This window comes from Grammomys surdaster, unplaced genomic scaffold (genome assembly GCF_004785775.1).
Source record: "Grammomys surdaster isolate TR1022 unplaced genomic scaffold, NIH_TR_1.0 266, whole genome shotgun sequence".
In the NCBI taxonomy this organism is placed as follows: domain Eukaryota; kingdom Metazoa; phylum Chordata; class Mammalia; order Rodentia; family Muridae; genus Grammomys; species Grammomys surdaster.
Genome location: NW_021604707.1, coordinates 1,404,713 through 1,423,210, shown reverse-complemented (window position 1 = coordinate 1,423,210; position 18,498 = coordinate 1,404,713).

Genomic DNA, 18,498 nt, shown 5'->3' with positions numbered 1-18,498 from the left:
TTGGTTGTCGTTTTGTCCTATTGACAGTGTCCTTTGCCTTACAGAAACTTTGCAATTTTATGAAGTCCCATTTGTCAATTCTCGATCTTAGAGCATATGCCATTGGAGTTCTGTTCAGGAACTTTTCCCCTGTGCCCAAGTATTCGAGGCTTTTCCCCACCTTCTCTTCTATTAGTTTCAGTGTATCTGGTTTTATATGGAGGTCCTTTATCCACTTAGACTTGAGCTTTGTACAAGGGGATAAGAATGGATCAATTTTCATTCTTCTACATGTTGTCTTCCAGTTGAACTAGCACCATTTGTTGAAAATGCTGTCCTTTTTCCACTGGACAGTTTTAGCTCCTTTGTCAAAGATCAAGTGACCATAAGTGTGTGGGTTCATTTCTGGGTCTTCAATTCTATTCCATTGATCTTCCTGCCTGTCTCTGTACCAATACCAGGTAGTTTTTATCACTATTGCTCTGTAGTACAGCTTGAGGTCAGGGATGGTGATTCCTCCAGAAGTTCTTTTATTGTTGAGAATAGTTTTCGCTATCCTGGGTTTTTTGTTATTCCATATGAATTTGAGAATTTCCTTTTCTAACTCTGTGAAGAATTGAGTTGGGATTTTAATGGGGATTGCATTGAATCTGTAGATTGCTTTTGGCAAGATGGCCATTTTTATTATATTAATCCTGCCAATCCATGAGCATGGGAGATCTTTCCATCTTCTGAGATCTTCTTCAATTTCTTTCTTCAGAGACTTGAAGTTCTTGTCATAGAGGTCTTTCACTTGCTTGGTTAGATTCACACCAAGGTATTTTATATTATTTGCAACTATTGTGAAGGGTGTCATTTCCCTAATTTCTTTTTCAGTCTGTTTATCTTTCATGTAGAGGAAGGCTACTGATTTGTTTGAGTTGATTTTATAACCAGCCACTTTGCTGAAGTTGTTTATCAGGTTTAGGAGTTCTCTGGTGGAAGTTTGGGGGTCACTTAAGTATACTATCATATCATCTGCAAATAGCGATATTTTGACTTCTTCCTTTCCTATTTGTATCCCTTTGACTTCTTTTTGCTGTCTAATTGCTCTGGCTAAGACTTCCAGTACTATATTGAATAGGTAGGGGGAGAGTGGGCAACCTTGTCTAGTCCCTGATCTTAATGGGATTGCTTCAAGTTTCTCTCCATTTAGCTTGATGTTGGCTACTGGTTTGCTGTAAATTGCTTTTACTATGTTTAGGTAGGGGCCTTGAATTCCTGATCTTTCCAAGACTTTTATCATGAAGGGATGTTGAATTTTGTCAAATGCTTTCTCAGCATCTAGTGAGATGATCATGTGGTTTTTTTCTTTAAGTTTGTTTATATAGTGGATTACATTGATGGATTTCCGAATATTGAACCATCCCTGCATTCCTGGGATAAAACCTACTTGATCATGATGGATGATTGTTTTGATGTGGTCTTGGATTCGGTTTGCTAGAATTTTATTGAGTATTTTTGCATCGATGTTCATAAGGGAGATTGGTCTGAAGTTCTCTTTCTTTGTCGGGTCCTTGTGGGGTTTGGGTATGAGTGTAATTGTAGCTTCATAGAACGAATTGGGTAGTGTTCCTTCTGTCTCTATTTTGTGGAATAGTTTGAAGAGAATTGGTATTAGGTCTTCCTTGAAGGTCTGATAGAATTCAGCACTAAAACCATCTGGTCCTGGGCTTTTTTTAGTGGGGAGGCTTTTGATGACTGCTGCTATTTCCTGAGGGGTTATGGGACTATTTAGATGGTTTATCTGCTCCTGGTTTAACTTCGGTACCTGGTATCTGTCTAGGAAATTGTCCATTTCATCCAGGTTTTCCAGTTTTGTTGAGTATAGGCCTTTGTAGTAAGATCTGATGATTTTTTGAATTTCTTCAGTTTCTGTTGTTATGCCACTGACAGTTTTTTATGTCTTGATTGTGTAACCCAGTCTCTGCACCTGTGACAGGGGCGAGAACTGTCTGTATCACCTGGTATATGCGCTGCCTGTGACAGGGGTGAGCTGACTGTTTTCTCTGTTTTCTTGGTGAACTGTTTGTGTGTTATTGGACTCTGACTGACATTATTTTGGACTAAATCTGTGTTAGCAAAAGAAAAGGAACTCTGTGGCTCCTACTGGAGAGATTCTTGATTATGCTTTCTTTGTCTATTGTGAGTCCTTGGTGCGCCAAATTTGTCCACGTTGTCGTTGTCTGTCTTTGTTTCATTAGAATAAATGTCTGTTCTATATTTCATGTTCAGAAAGATAAAAAGGGTTAAAACTTCTGGCTTGATTTAGCTTAAAACTTGTTTAAAAGGCAACCTCAATTTCCACAACAAAAGCTGATAGGCAATGCTCTGCCGATGGAAGTGAGGCACAGCAGAAGAAGCCCTGGCAAAAATAATTCTTTGCACAAGCTGCTCTTGGGGAGGCCAAAAACTTTTTGGCTTTCCTGGTAAAGAAACTGATTTTTATTTCTTCCCCCAAGATTGAAAAGAAGATTTCAGTGTAAGTTTTATCTGGGATCAAATAAGGCCCTGATGAACCACTTCAGGAATTTGTGGATAGACCGCTAAAAGGACAGGTAGGATTTTTAGAGACCCTCAGGCAGGAGTCTCATTTACACAATTGGCTTATGAGAATGCTAACTACAGTCCAAGCAATGCTTTCACAGGGCTGAGGTGATAAGGAATGTTCTAGGTATGGGGACATAGGTCATTTTAAGAAAGACTGTCCAAAAATAGAGGTCATCCCAGACTGTCCCTACCCTCTGTTGGGTCGAGACTTTCTCCCCAGGATGGGGGCCCAGATACGCTTCCTGTCCGACAGGCTACAACTAACTGGCCCAAAGAGAGAACCCACTGGTAGAGAAAAAGACTTCTCCTGCTGACCCCTGCCAGGAGCCGAGGCAACTTGCTTTACAGATGGGAGCAGTTTTCTCCATGCTGGTGAGAGACAAGCTGGTGCTACTGCAGTGGACGACACAAATGTCATCTGGGCTGAACTTCTACTCCCCACCCCCGGCACAGAAAGCAGCCTTGGAACTTGGAGCTGATAAGCCACAACCCATGTCCACAGGGCTATAGGTCTCGTGGATGCCCTGATGAAGCCAGCAACTGTGAGTATTCATTGCCTTGGACACCAGAAGGGAGGAGACTCAAGTGGCCTGAGGCAATAATCAGACAGATCAAGTGGCTTGAGAAATGGCTATACAGGAAACTGTCCCAGTTATGGGCCTACAAGAGACACCCGCTGGAGATTGAGACTAGATTAAGAGATGGCCTCACTTAAAACACACAGAAGAAAAAAGGACTCAGATTGCTAGCCACCCTGTCAACTATTACCTAGAGAAAAAGGGGCAATGGTGCACACAAGAAGGGAGAACTATACTCCCCAGAAAACAAACAAGACTTACTAGGCTAAATGCGTAGATGGACTCCTGAAAAATTAGTTCATCCAAGCAGTTAAGAGATCTAAGGTATATAATGGACTTCAGGTTTTGGGCCAGAGAGATAGTAAAACAGTATAAGGTATGCTAGCAAGCAAAGGCTTATGAGGCTTAGAGTAAACAGGAAAAACACCTACAGGGGACAGCCTAGAATATATTGAGAGACAAATTTTGCAAAAGTTAGGCCAGAAAAATATAGATAAATCTTCCTGAGATTTCCAGTGTCCGAGGTAATTGAATCAGGTCTTGCTTTTGTTTCTACGATAAGTCAAGGAATGTCAGAGATATTGGGGACTAATTGGAAGGTCCATTGTTCGTACTGTCCCCAGAGTTCAGGGCAGATAGAGAAAATGAACAGAACCCTAAAAAGACCTTAACTAAATTGCCCTCGGAAACTGGCGCTGGCTAGTGTCCCTTGTCTTATCCCTGTTCGGAGCTCGGAACACCCCTCTTGTGTGGAACTCCACTCCCTTGACTCCTGCTGTTGACTCACTCCCTCCCAGAAATGACTTTTCAGGCTGTTCCTGGTCCTGCTGACCTTCCTGACCTCTATTGTGGTAGACGCAGTAACTGCCTGACTTCATATGACTCAGACCAGCACCTGCACCTGATGCCGACTAGAGAACAGCTCGACACCTGGGAGGTCCCCTCAAGCTCAGGATCACTTGCTGTTCTACAAGGTCAAAGAACTTCAGGCCTTGACTCCTGAGATCCCTACCCTAGAGACACAGGGGTTGAGATTACCCAAATGTCAGAGATAAGAGACTTTTGAATCTAAACTGTGTCCCAGATGCAGCCTTAGAGGGTGGGGCTTAGGATGCGTTCACCCAAAGTTACCTGACAGTTTGTGATTCCAGGATTGGAATCACCCACAATTAAAAGGGGGGAATGCAAGACTCGGTTTGAATTTAAAATTAAAAGAATCTCACTGTCCCAGGACACATCCTGGGAGGGGCACATTCCTTAGTCAAAGGACCCTTGCTGGATTAACATTCAGAGGAGGAAGGGAGAGGCTGATTAACATTCCTCAGACCACAGGAAACCCACCTGCGGGTGAGGAAGGCCCAGAGCATATAGACAGACAAGGGAGGTCCTTGCCACCTCATTCCCCAAAGACCAGTCAGTTTAAAAGTCACACTGTTCTGTCAATCATATTGTGCCTAGTCACTGTTTCTCTGTTCTACCCCCTAGACCATATAAAAGCTATTCTTAGCTCCAATTCAGGGTTCTCTTTTCTTGCTTGCATGGGAGGGAACCCCAGTATACTGGAATCATTAAACCTTACACTGGTTGCATCAATTAAAAAAAAAAAAAGAAGAAGTAACAAGAGGAGATGAGACAGAGAGAGATGGGAAAAGAGGTAGGAATGAGAGGAAATGTGTATGAGGTGTGTGTAGGAAGAATAATAGAGTGTACACAACAGCAGAGTGGCTACAGAAACATGCAGAGCGATGTAAAGTCTAACAAACATAGAGACCAAAGCAGAACCCCCACAAGGCATCTATGCAAGAGGAAAGACTAAAAAGAAATAAAAATAACAGTAAAGGCAATGTGTAATAAGAGTACATTTGGTTAAAAAAGATATCGCACCAGCCAATATTTCTTCCTTGATGGGATGGTTTTGAATGCTTTCCCTCCTGGTGTTTCCTGTAGCAAAGTAAGCTTAATGGAGGAAGTGTAAGGTGCAGTTCCTATTCAAGCCCATAAAGGCTGATTTGGAGTGTGCATTGCTCCAGTGCAGTGGAGACCAATGCCTTTTGAGTTTCTCTCACAACTGTTCTGAGTTGAGTGGTTTAATTCTCAGTTCCCTCCTTTCTCCTCCTTCAGGATGATCCCCAGAGCTTAGAGTAGGGTGGGTGAGTGTAAGAATATAAGATTAGGATCCAGCCTCTGCTAAGATCCTATCTGCAGCATTCAGCTTTCACAGATCCTGACGGGCATTGTCTGTGACTACCTGTGCATCTCCACCTAACGGACATCTAAGGCTAGGATCTCACACCTGGGAAGTGAGTTGACACCACAGTGAGTATAGGTTATTGCATGTGCTGGTCCCCATCCCATTCCTTGCCTCTTGCGTGGGTATCAAAGAGCCTGGCTCCAGGCGTGTGCTGTGAACCCTCCCCTAATTGTCAGGAAAGTATAAGTACAAACCTTGCTTCTGCCACATGGCCTTTGTTTTCTCTCTTCAGTAATCTCTACCTTGCAAGGAGCTGGGCGTTCAGTTCTACTCTGAGTTCTTGCTATGCTCTTGTCTGACTGCCCATCTGACCACGGCATCAGTAACTCTTCTAACAAACCCCTTACTCTCTAGTAACCCATCTCAGTGTCCCCTTAAGCCCCTGTAAAACCTTTCAGGTTGTTCAATTCAGCCAAGGATGCTGCCTCAGACTCACAGCATCAAACTTCAGTCGAAGCCGCCACAGACAGAACTGTTCTCCAATCTTATCCTCTTCCAGGTTCTGCAGCAGCTCTTCCCTAGGGCTAATGTGTACAAGGAAAGGAATGTGTAAACTTCTATGCAATGGCCCCCATTGACCTGAGCTGGAATTTCAGGAGCTAAGACCAAAGCTTCACATCTTCAGGATTCACTATCAATTGTGTGTCCAGCTCTTGTCTGTGTGATTAACTGTTCCTGTGATGCCAGTGTGTGAGAAAAGTACTTCTCTGCTGGTTTGTACTGATCTCGTCAGAGCTGCTCAGTGCATCTAGGCATGGATTCTCAGCATCTCTTGTCTGTTTCGTCAAGGAGATTACCTTTGACTTGATAAATCTGGTTGCTGATATTGTCTCGTAGGAGTAGACGTTGTCTTTTACTGTGGATTTTTTGTTTTGTTTTGTTTTTACTTCCATTGACTTGCACTGATGGAGCACCTAACCTTTTGTCTTATGCAAAAGTTATGTTTTTAGATTTGCAAGAAAATTTCAGGCTGTCTTTCAAAGTGGCTGCATCAGTTTTCATTTGCATTAGCAATGAATGAGACGTTCCTTCCCATCGCTCCATCTTTCTACATCTTCCTCAGTGCTTGGTGTTGTCAGTGTTGTTGTTGTGAACTTTGGCCACTCTAAGAGGTGTATAGTACAACCTCATTTGATTTATGCAATATGGGAATCTCCTGGTATCTTTATATTTGTCATCTAACTACTTTCATGAGAACTCTATTCAGGACTTCCATTTAGATCAAACCCCCCCCAATCTTTTTTTTTTAATTATTGAGTGTTCATTGTATATTTTAGATAGTCTTATCAACTATATCTTTCTCAAATATTTTCTCCAAGTTTTTGTCTCCTCTTTTTACTCATTATCTTGACAATGTATTTCTCCCATTCCAGAGTGGAAGTTTTTATTTGTAACAAAATCCTCTCATTGATTGTGTCTTTCATGGATTATGGCTATGACACCATGTGAAGGCTACTGGTAAGCCTATGGTTATGTAGATGAATGTGAAGCTGATCTTCTGGTATTCTCTTTTTAACACATTATATTTAGCTTTTTGGTCCACTTAGAGTTATTCCTTGTGAAGAGTATAATGTCCACCTAGACTTTTAAAAAAAAAATTTCATGTCATGTCCAGGTGTTCTTCCTTCTTGAAGAGACATATGGCCTTTGCTCCTCCATCAAAACTCATCTGATCTCATGGTGAGGGTCTATTTCTGTTCCCTCCATTCTGATCCACATGTCTGTCTGTCTTTCCTTTACCAGTAGCTCCCTGTCTGGAGTGCTCTAAGAATAAACAGATGTTTTGAAGTCAGGTCATGGCCGTTCTTCAATCCTGTTCTTAAATATTCTTTCAATAGTTCTAGGTATTTTACCTCTCCTTTTAAACTCTAGAATCAGCTTCTCATTTCAATAAGACAACTTATTCTGGTTCTGATCTTCGTCTCATAGAATCTATGAGTAAAGTTATGCTGCTTGGATCTAAAACAAACAAACAAACAAACAAACCGAAAAGACCACATGTTAAGAGGAATTTAAAGCATTTCTTTGTCGAGAAATTTGAGAAATTTTCAAGAGATTTCTAGTGATCTCTTAGAGACCCGAGGTGTTCCATTACATTTGGTGAGGCCATTGATGACTTACTGTCTGTCAGTGGTGTAGCTTTTGGCAGAAGGCTGAGCCTGAGACAATTGCTCCAGGATACTGTGTGTGAGCTCGCCCAGTCAGGAAGTATGCTGACTCCACCGTACACACAGTTCTAGCTAATTTTTCCATTTTACCCTTTCATAGCTGGTTTTCTAGACTCAGTCTCTGGGTCTTCAGACTCCTCTCACTGTAAACCCACTGCATTTGGTCTTCTCCCAACACTTCAGTAGTCAGAGTTCTTGCTAAAGTTTAAGAAGCTTTTTGGTACAGGAATCTATTCCCATTTGGCCTCTCTATGGCGGACATCAATGGAATAGGCTTCCTGAGCTCTCCCCGTGTGTCCTTTATGACCTTCACTGCCCATTCTCTTCACTATTTAGCAACAGCTTCTGAGTTGGCCTTTAAGACTCCTCTTTCTGTTTCCATCCTAGTATTGGCATCCTCTAAGATTTTGCACAGTCTTCCATCTACTGGATAATGTCTTTCTCTTCTAGGGCTTCAGTTGCTGAGCTATCTTATAATTATGTTCAAACCAGTATCTTCAGTCTGGGTCATTATCTTGAAACACTCTGCCTCCATCCACCAATGAGATGCAACTTAGGAATCTCAAGCTTGAAGTCATTTTATTCCCTCCCAAGCCTCACCTTTGAACTTTTCTCCTTTCTCTCCTTTCTGATAAAATGAACCACAATTCATTCAACCACCTTTATCAAATCCTGACAGCTATCCTTAAATCTTCTCTCATTATTTAGGCTTCCATAACCAATTTGGGGCCAACTGTTCTTAAAACTGCTGGTGGGTGAATCCATACAGGCCCTTGTTGACTTTTGCTATGACAACAACCTGTCAAATTATTTCCTTGTCTCTAGTCTCATTTCCCTCTCAGTCATTCTTTTCTCTGCCCGTAAAGTAACCTTTTAAAAATACATGTCTAGACACATAACTCCCAAGCTTATATACCTTTAAGGTTCCTGTTATGTTGAAAGAGAATGTGTAGAGTTTTGTGCATGGCCCACAAGGCCTTCATGATTTGACTTCCCACTGTTGGGTTTACATACTTCTTCCAGTCTTCAAGACTCCTCTACATACACCAGCCACAATAAGCTATCTGAAGTTTCCTTTATACTCGAGAGTTTCAGGTTTAAGTTGCTTCTGCATATTTTTTTCCATAGATACTAAATTTGTCTCAATTACCTTCCTGGTTCAATGTCTCATCAATGATAATTTATGTGTCTATGTCTTTTTCCTCCTTGCCATCAAGACCATAAGCTTTTTGATAGAAAGAACATTTTTCATGGTCCTCTTGTTTCCCAAGAAACAATCCTGATGCCTGAAGATGTTCACCAAATGAATAGTGAATGTATGGCTGAAATGAGATGACAGTGATGCTCGGCTAAAAACAAAAGCTGTGTTGATGTAAGATGAGAAATGGTGAATTATTTTAGGCCGGGGTGTGGGAAGAGCTCTGAGAAGAGCCTCCCACACTTACCAGAATATCCCACCCTTCTAAATCCAGTGACTCACAGGACAGAAAGAAGCCTAAGGCAGGACGGCAGGCAGGACACACACAGCAATTTTGATCCTGCTATTTATCAATGAGTTGCTTAAAACAGTACCTCTCGTAAATGATTTTGGTGCCTCATCTATCAACTAAACAGCTTGGGACAGCTCATCTGGAGGCTCCATTTTGTTCCTCTTGTTGTTGTGTTTCAGTGACTAGTAACAGAATGACAAGGACGAAATAAACAAGGCTCATCTGTGAATCATTTAGATGGGAAAAGGACAGAAGTTAGAGGACCCAAGGAGGGAGATACTAGCTCATACAAGTTTGATTTTTGTTTTCTCCTTTAGAAGGCAATGCAGCAGTTGAGGCAAGAGAAAGATGCAGTTTTAACAGAGAAAAGATGGCCATAAGTCAGGTTGACTTTTTATTTTTGCAGTGTGCTAGGGATAAAACCAGGGCTTCACCCACACTAGGGAAATACCCTACCACTGAGAAGTACCTGGTTTAAAGTGTGGTCAAAAGGACAGGACAGTAGATCAGGAAAAGATGACGAAGAGGTTGAAATGAAATTGGGTGAAAGAAAGGCCAGAAGTTCTTAGAAATCTCACTATTGAGACAGTGACCTTGAACAGATTGGCAACCATCCTGGTGCTGGCTTATTGCTTGGCTTGACTTAGTGTTGAGGGGGGGGGTCTTCTTTGTTGTAGAAATAACCAGACTTTAAAAAGTGGGGGAAAATGAGGTCTTGCTTCATCTCCAGTCAGCTCACATGCCTCACAACAAATGTAGTGTGTCAAGCTTTGGTAATAGCTTTCTTCTTTGGGACCGTTCTTTCAGACTAATGGCACAAGAACACCACAGATAAAAGAATATAATGATAATCATGTAGAGCTGGGTTATTAAGACCCCATAATGGGCCATGTGCCATTATCAAACACAGGTTTCACAACGAGATAAAAGAGCAAGATAATCCCGATACTGTAACATTAAGGGAAAAATAATACTTAGGAATACTAAAACATTGTTTATGCAGGTCTTCCAGCAATACAACCTAATGTTATAGTGTATTCACCAGAGAAGACTACTCAGACATGGGTTTAAGCTAATAGAAAGTCTTTATTAGTCAGGCAGCAACTGTACTAGGTGTTCAGGATCTCGGTGTAGCCCTGAGTCTTTTTCAGGGTGAGCTTTTAAGCACAAAAACCATGTCCTAGGTTGATACACTTCGATTAGCAAGAACAATTAGCCAGAATTGGAATGACAGAAGCCAAAAAGCAAGGTTAGTACATTTAGAGACTTTCCCATAACTTTGGTGGATTAGGCCTTTGTTTTAGTTTTGGCAGATGGTGTTGCCTACATGCTCAGTTTTACAGCCTGAATGATGCTTCCATCATGGAGTCAGTTATGTTGAAGCCTTGGGGCCTACTAAAGTCTGTGGCCCTGTTACACTGATATAGTCCATCTTTGTCTCTCTGACACTATTTTCCTCTTTTCAATCTTGGTTTGGTCACTCTAAGTAACCCACATTTTTTTTCTTTTTTTGAGATAGGTTCTTTTGTATCCTAAGCTGGCCTTGAACTCACTATATAGCCAAGGATTGTCATGAACTTCTGATCCTCCTGATTCTACCTTCTTGGTGTTGAGGTTACAGACTTGTATTACATTCCTGGTTTTATCTATTTTTATGGCATCTTGGTAATTCAACCCAAGAGTTTTTCATACTAGGCAAACGTTCACCCAACTGAGCTATGTCCTTCACCAACCGTAGATTAAAAATATAAAAATTAATCACTTTCAAAGCATGTCTTTAGAAATCCAAGCCTTGGGTAGATTGGGTAAAGCGAAGTCTTAAAATATTGGTAACCAGCCATTCGATAAGCCTCTGTAGTTACAGCCACCTCCATGAAATCTCTAGAAGAAGGCATCTCTTTAACTGGTTTGTTCAGAATGAAAGAAGAAGGATGAAAATACGACCATGGAAAGGACCTAGCTATGAACACAACTACAGAAGAAATGAGGTGTCTATGACTTTAAACTTCATGTTTAATATTAACACACATGTACACAATTTCTTTCCAAATTATACTAGCTACTTCCAGGATTATGGCAGGTTTAAAACAGAGATGAAGTTGAACAGCAAAAGGAAAATGAGATGCCTGCGTATTAAAGAATAGAGTCAATCATAATTCAAAACCAGTGATAGAACAGCAGCAGACAGCAAGAAGGGTATGTAGGAGATTGGAAGATGGCAGATCGCATTGTCTTCAAGATGCCGCTCATACAAAACCAGGGTGAGCTCAGCTTAGGGTGAGCTAAGCCTCTCTGTGATTGCTCTGAGACTTCAGGTGAGAACTGTGGTGAGTCTGATTCTCTGGCCAGATTCTTTGCAGGCTCTGCCTGGTGAGGATCATGCCTTCCTTGCTTACCTACGTGTGCACCACACAGAAGCTCAGTAATACATGTCGAATCCCGGATGTTGTGCTGCACTCCTGTAATCTTAGCTACCGAGGGTCCGAGGCAGGAGGATCACAATTTCAATACTAGTTTAGGATCCACAGAGAGGCCCTGTTTTAAATTTCTTTGTTGAATTGTAGGAAAGAATGACTGCCCTCCATTTCTCCCTTTATTGAAAATAATTTTTCCTCATATAATATATTTTGATTATGATTTCCCCTCTCTACTCCCAGGTTCTTTCAGCCATGAACCTGAAGCCATCCCCTTCCTGTCTTTCATTAGGAAACAAACAGGAGGCCGGGGAGTGGTGGCGCACGCCTGTAATCCCAGCACTTGGGAGGCAGAGGCAGGCGGATTTCTGAGTTCGAGGCCAGCCTGGTCTACAGAGTGAGTTCCAGGATGGCCAGGGCTACACAGAGAAACCCTGTCTCAAAAACCAAAAAAAAAAAAAAAAAAAAGGAAACAAACAGGATTCTACTGGATAATAGTAATAATATAAAATAAAACAAAAACTAACACATTGGAATTGGACAAAACAAACAGAAGGAAAAGGGCCCAAAAGAAGGCATAAGAAACAGACTCTCTCATTTCCATACTCAGAAATCCCATAAAACACTAAACTGGAAGCCATAATATTTAGGCAGAGGACACTCTTTTTGCCTTCTCCATTGCAGGAAGCAGGTATGGCGGCCATTCCAAAATGGCGCCTGAAGCTAACACCTGACTTCCTCATACGCCCCTGAAGAAGCCACGCCCACAGGCAATATTGCACAGGCTCACTGCTATGGATAATCAGGCCATCTGCTACATAGGGCAATGTCAGATCTTGCCATACCCACTGTCCTATCACATGCACCGACGTGGCAGGCTCTGATTGGAGAAGGCAGAGGGATTTAAGGGCGGTGGAGGAGAGGCTGGGGGAGGGGGTTGAAGAATGTAAGGGTTCCTAAATAAATTGAGTTGGGAATAAGAACTCTGTGTCCGTGTCCATGTCCGTGTCCGTGGTTCTCTGTCTGCTGGTCAGATCGGACACTCCATGGGGGGGTTCCCTGACTCTGTAGTGGAGAGATGGATGGAGACACCCTGTTTAGGGCTGGGCATTCTAAAGTGTCTCATTCTCAATGTAATGTCTGGCTGTGGGTTTTTTCATTTGTTCCCATCTATTGTAGGAAGAAGCTTCTCTGATGATGGCTGAGCAAAGTGCTGATCTATGATGACAATGATAGATAATGTCATTAGAAGTAACTTTATCACTACATTTTCTTTTTTAGAACAGTAGTATTTAGTTTTACTGTTGGTCCCTAGGCTATTTAGTCTCAGATTCTTGGTCACCCAAGCAGTGTTAGGTATGTGTTTCATCTCATGGAGTGGGCCTTAAGTCAAATCAGATATTGGATGATTACTCCAACAAGCTTTGTGCTATCGTCACCCTAGCATATCTTGCAGCCAAGACACTATTGTGGTAGAACAAAGGGGTTGTGGCTGGGTTAGTGTTCATGTTTCTCTATGGGTAGTATGCAGAGCACCTTCCTGTACCAATGATGCTAGAATGTAGGGTTTAAAGCACTTTGTAGGCGCCAGCCTGACCTCTCCATGTTTAATTTTGACATGCTCTAGAGTCTTCAAGAAGCATACTAAATGCACATAAGGCAGCTGGTACTGCACCTTCTGGATTGGGGTCTTCCAGTGTTCAGGTCTGAGCTTCTGCTTTTTAGTACAGCTCACAAGCTACGAAACAAGTGTTAGGTATGGGAGTGGCTGTAAAGAGATGAGAAATTAAAAGCAAGGAGGAGCCAGAGGAAGGAGAAGATATACAACAAAGAGTATTTATGGCTTCAAGTCTAAAAATGTGTGCCATGGGTCTGGAGAGATGGTTCTGCAGTTAAAAACACTGGCTGCTCTTCAAGGGGATTTAGGTTTGATTCCCAGCACCCAAGTGGTGGCTCATAACCTTCTGTAACTCCAGTTCCAGAAGATACTTCCATAGGCACTATGCTCATATGGTGCACAGATACACACCCAAACAAAACACCCATATACATAAAATAAAAATAAAATCTAATTAGAAAACACTATCTGAAAAAATAGTCAATTCTTTTAGTTAAAGCATGACCTGAAAGTCAGGAAGAGGCATCCAAAACTTGGGCAAACCTATAACTTTCTGTGTCTTAGGTTTGTTTTTGTTTGTTTGTTTTATGTTTGTTTGTTTTGAGATAGAGTTTCTCTGTGTAACAGCCATGGCTGTCCTAGAACTCATTTAGTAGACTAGGCTAGCCTTGACTCACAGAGATCTTCCTGCTTCTGCCTCCCTGCTGCTGTCAATAGTGAATGTCTATTAAGTATGTTTTATTTGAAATGCATAGACATAAAAATATTTCAAAATTTGGATTTGTTTGGATTTTGGAATATTGGTATGTTCTGCAATGAGATACCTTGTATAGGGGACAGAAAACTAAGCAGAGAATTCATTTATATTGTGTCCAAATGTTACATGATATGTTACCATGTTTTTAGCAATGAGGTGGTGTTTTCCTCTTCTGCATCATCTTGACATTCAGAAAAAAAAAAAAAAAACCTCTATTTCATATCACCTTCAAATTTCAGATATCCAGATTAGAATGTTCAACCCAAATATGTAAGTGTTTTTTTTTTAAATAACAATTTGTCGAGAATTTGTGGAAGTACTTAATACAGAATAAAATAAGTGCTATGTAAGTATTTGATGTATGGCGTGTGAAATAAACCTAAATGTTTTTTCTAAATAAAAAGAATCATTGAACCAAGCATAGTCAAATACTTTGTATCTTCTGCATTCTTCCAAAGCAGGACAGTGATTCATAAAGAAAAGGGGTTCCAGTGAAAGACCAAATATGAATGCTGTGGCGATTTGAATAGAAATACCGCCCCCATAGACTCATGTGTGTGAATGCTTGGCCATAGGGAGTGGCATTGTTAGGAGGTGTGGCCTTGTTGGGGGAAGTGAGTCACTGTCAACATGGGCTTTGAGGTCTCCTATGCTCAAGCTATGCCCAGTGACACAGTCTCTTCCTGATTGCCTACAAATCAAAATGTAGAATTCTCAGCTCTTCCAGCACCAAGTCTGCCTGCGTGCTGCCACAATGATAATGTGTCACGCCCACCTCGCTAGCAAGGATGACGCAACAACAGGATCCTTCCTCACGCACTTTATTGGGGAAGACACCATTGATTGTAAAGCGAAAGACCCCCAGCCCAAAATGAGTGCTGTTTAAATAGTTATCACAACTGTGTATAAGTGTCTAATTGGTGTTTCTTGCAGAACTTCATTTACATACTGCTCGGGAGGGTGAGGAGCTACGTCTGAAAGATACTCAGGCTCACAGCAGGTGTTTACGACCCTGAATGCAATTGTTTTCCACCTCAAACAGAGGGAACAAGCGCCATCTTCTAATGGCGGCTCCTTACAATAATGGACTAAATAAACCTCTGAAATTGTAAGCCAGCCCCAATTAAATGTTCTTCTTTATAAGAGTTGCCTTGGTCATGGTGTCTTTTCACAGCAACGAAACCCAAACTAAGACACATGCTTACCAGTTAAGATGGTTCATGAGAGGCCCTTAAACACCCCTTCCCATGCCTTTCCTGTCTCTGAAGCTTGAGGCTATTTTCTTTGGTCTTGTCACCTTTCTGAACTATATCATTTGCGCTTTTTACAGCAGACTCCTGAGCCATGGCATAGTCACTGTTCTGCAAAATGTGTGCTGCACACATTAAAAAAAAACATGCTCTTGTTAGTCTGTCTTTCATTACAGGAATTTGTTTCAAATATGAGTAGGTGAATCGAATTATATTTTCTTCCTGTGTCATCACTGACTGTAGTGAGGCTTTGTGATGGTATATTTAATGGGTCAACTTGGAGAGGTCATTGGGCCAAATTGTTTGATCAAACACTAAGCTAGACATTGCTGTGGCGTGATATGTAGATATAACTGACACTTAACTCAGTAGACTTTTAAGTGAATGCTTAATCTTCTGTAATGCAGGTAGACTTCATCCAATCAGTTGAAGGCTTTAGGAAAAAAAGCACCAAGGCCCTCCTCAAAGGAAAAAACAGCTCTACCTCCAGTCTGCTTTCAAACTCAACACTGCAACATCATCTGCTGGCGTTTTTAGGCTTCCTGAGTACACGGCAGATTTAGGACTCAGTAGCATCCTCCATCACATAAGGTGATTCTTTAAAACCTAGCCCTCCCTCTTCTGTGTTTTCCTCACTAACACAGACCCTGAGTTCCATGCACAGCTCCCAGTATATAACAGAAGGGAAACTTGTTTTTTCCTTGTGCTTTCTGGGACATTTCTCCCTGTACCTTACTGGTTGGGAACATTCCTCAAATGTTGGTAATTTTTGACTGTCTGTAAGAACCATGAACCCAGCTGGTTGTTAGCTGGAAATGGTGTGTGGATGTGCTAGCTACCTTCTTGTGGCTGTGACAGAATACTTGACATCTTAAGGAAAGAAGGCAGCCCTTGGACTAATGTGCTTACTCCATCATAGAAGGGACCACTTGGTGGCAGGAACAACTCATTCTTGCTTGCACTAATGGCCTCTTTGTAAATGTGGGCTTTCCACCCATGTCCAAGTTCCCCAAAATAATGACTCTGAGGCTGAATTATTATATGAATAAATGCCTAGGCCATCAGCTTCAGTTTGTTCTCTGACTAGCTCGTACTGTAATATCACATTTACTATATTTTAAGTTCTGCCACATGAGTGGTTACTTTTTAAAAAACTGATTACAGCTTTATGCAACCATCCCCTCTGGAGTTCGAGGTGAATCTCTCCCACATCTCTAACTCTTTCTCAGAATTCCTTCCCCCGCCCTCAATTCTGCCTCAACTTATTTGCCATAGGATTTTGTATTTGTTGACAAGTAATGCTTCCAAACAGTGCACCAAAGATTCCCTCCTACACCTCTTCACAAAACACAGATGAAATAGCACAGAAGCAGCCAGAATCAGAGGTAGGGGTAACTTTCATATCCCTGTGCCTACTTCCACCAGTGAGGCTCCACCTTCTAAAGACTTCATAAACTGGGGGTGCAATGCTCACAACATGGGTCTTGTGGGGGCATTAACCTGAACATTTTATTGCACAAACTATATTAAGCTGTTTGAAGTGGGAGGGGATTCATTAAAGAACTAATCAAAGAACACTGCCATGAATTTATAGACATTGACATCTCCATTAAGTAGCTCTAAGACAAGTGTGGTGATACTTGCTTATAACCCCAATGCTGAGAAGGCAGAGGAAAGAGGATTATGAGTTTGAGGACAACCTGTGGATTTAGCTGGGTAGTACAGCACTTCCCTGAATTCATAAGGCTTGCATTCAATCCTTACACCACACACACAAACAAAAGCCTGCTGGTAATCTAGCTCATGAATGAAGAAAGATGAACACTAGGGCATGTCATTGATGATTACAACACAGAATCTACAAAATTGGCACACAACATATTTGTGAATCTCTAGAACTGATACCCATGTAACTGTGGGCTTTACCACCTGCACATACATTCCCCAAAATAACAACCCTGAGACTTAATGTATTTATGAATAAATGCTTAGGCCATAAGCTTGAGCCTGTTCCCCAACTAGCTCATAACTCAATTATCCTAATAAGATAGTCTAAGTCCTGCCATGTGTCTGGTTATCTGGTCCTCAGTTTCATGAGACCATCTTCCTCTGTGTCCTGCCAATCTCCCTCCACCTGACTCAATCCCAGAATTCCTCTTTCTTTGCTGGATGTCCCACTTTCCAGTCATCCCTCGGCTCATTAGCTAATCAGCATTTTATTGACAGGTGAGTGCGTTTACATATCGCACAAGAGATTATCTCTACACACAGAGAAGGAAGAATTGCTAATGTCTGCTGTATTCGCAACTTCTAGTCAATAGCTATTCCAGTAGATAGTTCTATCCTGTTTACAGTGACGGAGCCAAATCACTCTCTAAATTCCGCAGTAGGCAGGAGAAAATGAGAAAGTTATCAGAATCACTCTTATGCAATCTAATTGCCATGAAATTGTATTTAATTGTTTAATTAGGTGGGAGAGTGCTTTCACATATTTGTCATTCAGGGGTCTTCCTCTGTGAATTATCTGAAAATGGTTTTTGTCTAAATTTAAATTTGTATTTTTTTATTCTTACATATAGTAGATCACAAAATTTGCAAAACTTTAGTAAGTGGTTTTTTTTTTTTTTTTTTTTTTTTTTTTTTTAAAGATTTATTTATTTTATTATGAGTACACTGTAGCTGTCTTTGGACACACCAGAAGAGGGCATCCAATCTCACTATGGATGGTTGTGAGCCACCATGTGGTTGCTGGGATTTGAACTCAGGACCGCTGGAAGAGCAGTCAGTGCTTTTAACCGCTGAGCCATCTCTCCAGCCCCCTAAGTGGTTTGTTTTTACCTTCTGTTTTCTTCTGCAATCCCCAGGTTTTTTTGTAACTACTGCTATCTTTGTGTATTCCATAAAGTAAGATACAGTTTTGCTCTTGTACAAATATGACATTCATTAAATAGCTAATCCAGTTTTCACCAATTTGTAATGCCTTATAAGACACATGTGTACATCTGTCTGGCTGTCTATAGGGAACTTTATAATCATTTACTTCACTAGTCTTTTGTTTACCTTCATGAAAATGCATGCTCATTTAATTATGTAATATATATGTATATGTGTATGAGTATATGTACATGATATATATGTTTATGCTACATGACATTCATTGATGTGTGTATGCTGTACCAAACTTACATCTCTGGAGTTAAACAAATTTGCTCATGGTGAATAATCTTTTTAATATGTTGGCATTTGATTTGCAAGGTTTTTTTTTTGGGGGGGGGATGTTTTCATCCTTGCTTATGGGACAGATTACTCTGTAAGTTTCTTTCTTCCTTCCTTCTTTCTTTCCTTCCTTCCTTCCTCTCTTTCTTTCTTTCTTTCTTTCTTTCTTTCTTTCTTTCTTTCTTTCT